Raw genomic sequence first — 8,156 nt, 5'->3', positions numbered from 1 at the left:
ATAACACAGTACTACCTGAAGACTAGCAGGTGAGTTTCTCTGGTGTCTTGGCCAATATTTATTCTTCAATCAACATCACTATAACAGATTATCCGGTTATTTGTCTCATTGCTGTTTCTGGTACCTTGCTGAAGAATTTTGGACTTTTGATATGGATTTTTTGGTGCCTACTCGTAAGGAGGACTAAGTAAGGCCTATGGAGCGGGAACTGTCAGGGCGACATACACCCAGGAAACATGAGATAGATAAAGGAATGGACTTGAAACCCTGGATTAGTAGTGTGAATACTTGGTAAAAGAGTATAATTTGTTAAAAGTATGAACAGCAAATGAAGGATAACTCATTTGTAATGAATACAATCGAAACAAAATTACAGGTCGACTAATTTGGGTTCTACTGGAGTACAGATCATTGTATCGAAACACCAATCGGAACAAAGGCCTCTGGGTAGTAATTTCCAGCTTGGCCATAATCAGAAAGCATGCTGGATCTTGTTATTGCTCAAAGCTGCATTGAGAGAGAATGTACAGTCTGTACTTTCCAAGGACACTTACTACAATGAGAGATAAAAAAGGGGGATAGTTGAGACAGTTATCTTGCTGGACCATGGGAAATGAGAGGAACAACAACTTTAGGGGGAAATATATAAAACATACAGGTTTGCAGAAATTTTCAGGAGACCACACCAACATTGAAGAAGTCATCGAAGAAATAACCCCCTCCACTCTCCCAGAAGGATTTGATCACTCTTGCTTCTGAGTTGTAGTTACCAGGGATAAGGGTGTATGACATCCATTACCTGGAAAATCTGTCATGTCTTAAATGCTTAAGACCATTCTAGAGTCAGTCTTGGTTGATTCTTGCTGTTCAAGCCTATAAAAGAGAGTACCCTATAGATTTGGTGCCTGAAAACACGGATGAAAGTGTTAAGATAAACCAAGAGCCTAATTGCAGTAAGAGACATTAGAATCTCATTAGTTAGTGAAAGTCTGGACCAAGTCCCAGACTGGCTAGAGACAGTAAGGGACTACCCCCTCAAAACAGCAAGCAAACTAGCAAAGGGGACAGACAAGTAGTGGGGCCAATTGCAAACTAATACAACTAGTGTAGGAGATTAAGTAAAGGTCTGGGAGCATTTAGCAGTTTTGGAAACCGAGACAAATCCCTGGGAACTTTTAGCAGAGAATAATGGAGTCCGCCATACATGGGTACATTAGTGCCAAACTCACAAGGTGGGAGGAACAATTTGAGAACCCAAAGCAGCACATTGTGGCGTGAGAAATTTAGCTTAGAAAGCTGAGACAGGAAAAGAAACTCAAGGATAGGCACACGAAAGGCAGTCTGGCTATTAGCAGGTTTGCATAAAGTATATAAGGAATTCTAGAACAGGAAACAAGATGAAGAAAAGAATGAGAGATTGATGCAGAAGCAGTCAGAGATGGAGATGAGGATAGTGGAGTTAGAGAAGGGCTTGGAATAGGAGAGGAACAAGGGAAAGAAAATGAGCAGGCAGGGAGACAGGAGAAATTATTATGGGGAATAAGGAAATGGCAGAAACGTTAAACAAATATTTTTTATCTGTCTTCACAGTAGAAGACACAAAAAAGCATACCAAAAATGGTGGGGAACCAAGGATCTAATGAGGGTGAGGAACTTAACATAATTAATATAAGTAGAGAAAAAGTATGAAAGAAACAAATGGGACTAAAAGCCGACAAATCCCCTGGACCTGACGGCCTACATCCTAGGGTTCTAAAAGAGGTGGCTGAAGAGATAGTGGATGCATTGGTTTTGATCTTCCAAAATTCCCTAGATTCAGGAATGGTCCCAGTGGATTGGAAGGGCGCAAATGTAACACCGCTATTCAAGAAAGGAAGGTGAGAAAAAATAGGGAACTACAGGCCAGTTAGCCTGATATCAGTCGTCGGGAAAATGCTGGAATCCATTGTTAAGGAAATGGTATCAAGTCACTTAGAAAATCATAACATGATTAGGCAGAGTCAACATGGTTTTATGAAAGGGAAATAGTGTTTGACAAATTTATTACAGTTTTTTGAGGATGTAACTAGCAGTGGATGTAGTATATTTGGATTTCCAAAAGGCATTCGATAAGGTGCCACATAAAAGATTATTACACAAGATTAGGGCTCATGGGGTTGGGGGTAATATAGTAGCATGGATAGAGGATTGGTTAACGGACAGAAAACAGAGAGTAGGGATAAACAAATCTTTTTCAGGTTGGCAGGCTGTAACTATTGGGGTGCCGCAAGGATCAGTTTTGGGGCCTCAGCTATTTACAATCTATGTTAATGACCTAGATGAAGGGACCGAGTGTAATGTATCCACGTTTGCTGATGATACAAAGCTAGGTGGGACAGTAAGCTGTGAGGAGAACACAAAGAGTCTGCAAAGAGATATAGATAGACTAAGTGAGTGGGCAGTAAGGTGGCAGATGGAGTATAATGTAGGGAAGTTATTCACTTTGGTAGGAAGAATAGAAAAACAGAATATTTTTTAAATGGTGAGAAACTTTCAAAGGTTGGTGTTCAGAGAGATTTGGGTGTCCTCGTGCAAGAAACACAGAAAGCTAGCATGCAGGTACAGCAAGCAATAAGGAAGGCAAATGGCATGTTGGCCTTTATTGCAAGGGGGTTGGAGTATAAGAGTAAGGAAGTCTTGCTACAATTGTACAGGGCCTTGGTGAGACCACACCTGGAGTACTGTGCACAATTTTGGTCTCCTTATCTAAGGAAGGATATACTTGCCTTGGAGGCGGTGCAACGAAGGTTCACTGATGAGAGATTGTGTAGAATGGGCCTATACTCTCTGGAGTTTAGAAGAATGAGAGGTGATCTCATTGAAACATACAAGATTCTGAAGGGGATTGACAGGGTAGATGCTGAGAGGTTGTTTCCCTAGGCTGGAGTGTCTAGAACTAGGGGGCATAGTCTCAGGATAAGGGGTAGGCCATTTAAGACTGAGATGAGGAGGAATTTCTTCACTCAGAGGATTGTGAATCTTTGGAATTCTCTGCCCCAGAGGGCTGTGAATGCTGAGTCTTTGCGTATATTCAAGGCTGAGATAGATAGATTTTTGGACTCTAGGTGAATCAAGGGATATGGAGATCGGGCAGGAAAGTGGAGTTGAGGTCGGTGATCAGCCATGATCTTATTGAATGGCAGAGCAGGCTCAAGGGGCCGGAATGGCCAACTCCTGCTCTTACTTCTTATATTCTTAACTTGCCAATGCTTCTTCGACAGCACCTCCCAAACCCGCGACCTCTACCACTTAGAAGGACAAGTTCAGCAGGCGCATAGGAACACCATCACCTCCAAGTTCCCCTCCAAGCCACACCATCCTGACTTGGAAACATATCGCCGATCCTTCATCGTCACTGGTCCAAAATGTTGGAACTCCCTCCCTAACAGCACTATGGGAGTACCTTCACCTCACGGACTGCAGTGGTTCAAGTAGGCGGCTCAGCAACACCTTCTGAAGGGTAATTTGGGATGAGCAATAAATGCTGGCCTTGCCAGTGACGCCCACATCCCAGGAACAAATTTTAAAAAAGCGAGGTCACTGAGGCTCTCTGCACAGAGAGATAGCTTCATCTCTTACCTGGTGTGCAGCCACAGGTAGTTCATCGTGCAGGTGAATGTCCGTTATACTGGCTGTAGTCACAATTCCTTCATTCTGCGGCAGTCCTCTGTGCATGGCTCATGACACGGGTCTGGAATCCACGCACATGTGCACAGCGGGGCTATAATGAGAGCCATGTTGCCGCAAGGAACATTATAGAGCACACCACCAGTGTCCTCAAGCATCCTTCCGCTTGGAGGAGCTCAAATGTGCATTCTAATCTAATTTTATAAATTCAATCATGATATAATGCATACAAAAATAAACTAATGACCCTTGTGCATTCCCTTCATGCTTATCTTCAGTGTGCCTTTGCCTCTTCTAGTGCTCCTGTGAGGTGCTTCCCAGTGGCTGCAGCAAGGGTGATGGAAGTCTGCTGGCATCCAATTGAGGAGACTGCAGAGGGCCTCGGAGGGTGACCTCAAGCAGCTCTGGGTTTAGAAGGCCGGGGTTCAGACTGCACCCTCTCAGCCTGGGCTGCAGCAGTCTAGGCTTGCTGGTTGACAGGCAACAGCAAGGGTACTGGCAGAGTGGCAAGGTTGGGAGCAGAAATGCTGTCATCTTGAGAGAGGACAGCAGGTTCGTGCTCCATGGAGCCACTGCCACTCTCCCGAGGTAGTGCTTCAGCAATCCTACTGATCTGTTAAAGATTGCTGTGACATCCTGGAAGACCCTTTGAATGGTGGTATCCAGAGCCATGATGGCTGCAGCCTGAGCTTCTACTGCAGCACTCAGACCTCAAATGGAAGCTCCTTGTGCTGCAATGGAAGCTGTGACATCCGTCATCAGATGCTGCATCATGGTGGGTTCCACAAGTGTGCTGATGCATGTTACCACCCGTAATTGGAGAGGCCATGACTGAGGCAGTGGCCTACGGCAGTGTTGAAAGCATTGAAGATGACAGTATGCTCATACCTAATCCTCCTTCCCACATCCCACTTCCCCCTCATTCCACAGTCTCTTCTGACTTACAAGCTGCACATGGCGTAAGCATGCACCTCTTGCTTCCATGTGCCCCCCTCCCCCTCACCACAACCCTACACTTGTGCCTTTCTCATTTCAGAAACCCAAGACCTGGCCAACCAGCGGTGCAACAAGAGGAAAAGGAGCGTGATGATGAAGAAGAAACACCGTCACTTGATCTGACACTTGCAGCCACCAGCTCAGAAAATGGCACTGCATGGAATTTAGAGGGTAGCTTAGAGGTGGGATCTGCGCGTGGTGAGTCACTGGGCATGGGTGGGCTGCAGCCTGGGCAGGGGGAAAGGGTAGTGCAGGTGCCAGCTACCCTGAGGGCAAGGTCACGCACACATTCTGCTACAGTACTCAGATGAGGAAATGATGGGGCGGCCAACAGAAGAATGCTGATGGATATGCACAGTGAAATGCTTGGTGCATTGGCAGGCTTGCCAGAAAGCTTGAATGCAATGTCAAAGAGCATGGACGGGTCTGACACCAACCTTGCACTGGGCTTTGCACAGAGTGTGGAGACCATCCTATCCAGTGTGGAAGGGGTGGGCAGATCGATTAGCGCACTTATGGACCCAAACATGATGCAGCATCTGATGGCCGATGTCTCAGCTTCTATTGCAGCACAAGCAGCAGCCACCAACTTCTGACTGCTGCAATGGAAGCTCAGACTGAAATCTTGCAAGCTCAGCTTGCTGCCATGCAAGCACAGACTGCTGCCACCATGGCTGGGTACACCAGTGTTGAAAGGGGCTTGCAAAGTGTCACAGCACTCCAGCAATCTGTCCTCCAGCAGATTACTAGGATTGCTGAGGCTCCGCCCCGAGGGAGTGGCAGTGGCTCCATGGAGGATGAACCTGCTGTCCTCTCACATGGTACGTTCACTGGTACTGCGGTTGGATGATTCTATCACCGACAGCCTGGGCAGAATGGTGCTGTCTGGGTTTCCTCCTCCCTTCTGCTTCCTCCTCCTCCTTTTCCTTCTCCTCCTCGTCTTCCACCTCCTCCTCAGCTGGTCATCATATGCCTGGTGGCAAGGACTGTGCCCTCATGATGGCGAGGTTGTGGAGCATACAGCAGACCATGACGAATCTTGAGACGTGCTCTGGTGAGTACTGCAGGGCTCATCCAAAGCAGCCCAGGCAGTGTGTACGAAAGACTGGTATTAGAGATTTTTAGGAGATGGGAATCATATATGTATAAATTCAAGTGTAGCCATTGACCAACTAATATTATTTAATTACTCCTGGGTAACTAAAAAGCTAAGACTTGTTCAAAACGCAGCTGCAAAGACAGTCAAAAGCAGTTTTGACTAAGTTTTGAAAACAAACAGGCAATTGCTAAAAAACATATGATGCTAAGTAGAAATTAGAATTCGCTTAACAAAACTAAATGCAAAGATATTTTAAAATAATTAGTATAAGGACATAAAATGAAAGAGATCATGGCGATAAGGTATTTATCTGGTAGATTAAAGTGAGATAGTCTGGATACCTCAAGACTAGTGAAACAGCGCTGATATTGGCCCTTGGTGTAGAAAGTCCTATTGGTGCCTTGTCCAAGAACTCAGAGATCATTAAGATCTTACAAGCGGAAGCATTGTTTAAGGATGCCAATGGTCTGGTGTATTAGATTCCATGTGCCAGCATGGCTTTTGTAATATGCATGCTGCCCACGTGTGGTTGGCTAGCGCAGCGGAGTCATGAGCTAGGTGGTCAACAGATAGACCTTGTCTCCCAGTAGCCACTCTTTGGTTTGTCTTGGTGGCTCAAATGTTGAAGGTCCAGCGGGCTGCCGCAGAATGAAGGCATCATGGCTGCTGCCAGGATACTGAGCTTTGACTTGCATGATGCGCATGGTCGCACACCAGGTGGATATTGAGGGAGTGGAATCCCTTCCTTGAGATGCGGTGCCCGCAAATTGACGTGTGTGCAGTCAATGGCACTCTGCACCATGGGAAAGCCTGTTATCCTGTTGAAGCCATATACTCACTCCGCCAGCTTCTCTCTGACGCAAAGAAGTTCAAGGCCACGGTTACCTTTACAGCCACTGGCAATGTCGTCCTCACTCTGGTCTGAGGCCTGAGGCAGATTTCTGTGAGCACCTTCTTAGTAAAACAAAGACATCACACACACTGTTGGTCGCTGAGGTTGAGGTCGGAGAATTGCTCCCTGAAGACCCTGGGTGGATATGGCCTCTGGCTGAGAGCCCTTCTTCCCCTTCCTCCTCCTGCCTCTTCTAGAAGCTTATCCTGCTCTGTGTCATCTCTGCTCATTCTCATTGTCATGCTGCTTGCCAAGGGGGATGGAAACTACTGCACTCATGTCTGGGAGCAACTGGTCTGAGCAGACCCCTTGCAAGTCAGTACCAAGTCCTTGAGCAAGTGCAACACCACTCTTTTTAGACATTAGGCAATTTTAAAGAAGTCTAAGAAGCACCAGACACTTTTACAAACTCAGCAATTGTTAGTAGAAATCAATCGCCAACTAACAATAGGTGATGATCCCTTTAAATAGCAGTGGTGTGGGGTCCTTCCTGCGCTGAAAAAAGAGGTGCTACGGAGCCAAATTCCTAGCCCTATAAGCCCACAAGGCTATTGCCCAGACCTTCACCACACCAGACTTGGGTGAAGACGTGGACAGTAAGACTGAGGTTTTAAATCCGTACAGTATCAACCATCAGAAATTGAAAAGTGTTTTGAGGGAAAAAGGATAAAAGTAAAAGGCTACAGGATTTCTTTTGTTTTCTGTCTAGTCTCTTTAAAAATGTGTGTGTGAATGTTCGGTTTTTAGTGCTGCTGGCTGCAGCTGACACCACCCTTTCAGTCTGCAGTGTTAACCTTTTGTTGTAGTCCTTAAGACTGTACAAGTATTTCAATCACTGTTTCAACTACAAAATCTAATTATTCCTCAGTTCTCTTCAGTAGTTTTACAGATTAATGTGGAAGTACAGTTTCTTACTTAGACATAAAATGGCTTCCTGGGCATAGAATAAAATTCATTTAAACTTTAAATGGCCAACAGCATGATTCACTAATCATGTTTCAAGGGAACGAGACAATTTAGGAATGCCACATACGTACTCCTTGTCTGTGATAAGCTTAACAAGGAGCCTCATTTACCAAACAAACAGCCAAGGACATGATAAGGTAAACATCGGCCCACAGGCCCAGTTGGTACAGTGAGAGAACAGAAGGAACAGAGAGATCCCATAATAAAGGATTAGTTAATCTTATCCCAAGGTATTTCCGTTCGTTATTCTAACGAAGCCCGGAATACGTTGTTTCAATAATTCGCAAGGTCTGTGCCTTTGTAATCAGTTATGATTCAATACTATGTCATGTGGCATAGAAAGCCTGTTTTGCTTCTGTACTGTATAAATATGTTACAAATTCTGTATTACTTTGAAGAGGTCTGATGTAGCCCTTGTCTACACAACTCTTCCCTTGCAAGCAAATAAAGCCTGTCTTTAACGATACTTTGTGTTTAAGAGTCTTACTCGGGAGTCGAGACTTCGACATTAACATCTGCAAAGGCATGCCAAAGAAA

This window comes from Somniosus microcephalus, chromosome 19 (assembly GCF_052327205.1).
Source record: "Somniosus microcephalus isolate GS21.2 chromosome 19, FLI_Smic_1.0, whole genome shotgun sequence".
Lineage (NCBI taxonomy): Eukaryota > Metazoa > Chordata > Chondrichthyes > Squaliformes > Somniosidae > Somniosus > Somniosus microcephalus.
Note: the sequence above shows the minus strand (reverse complement) of the source record.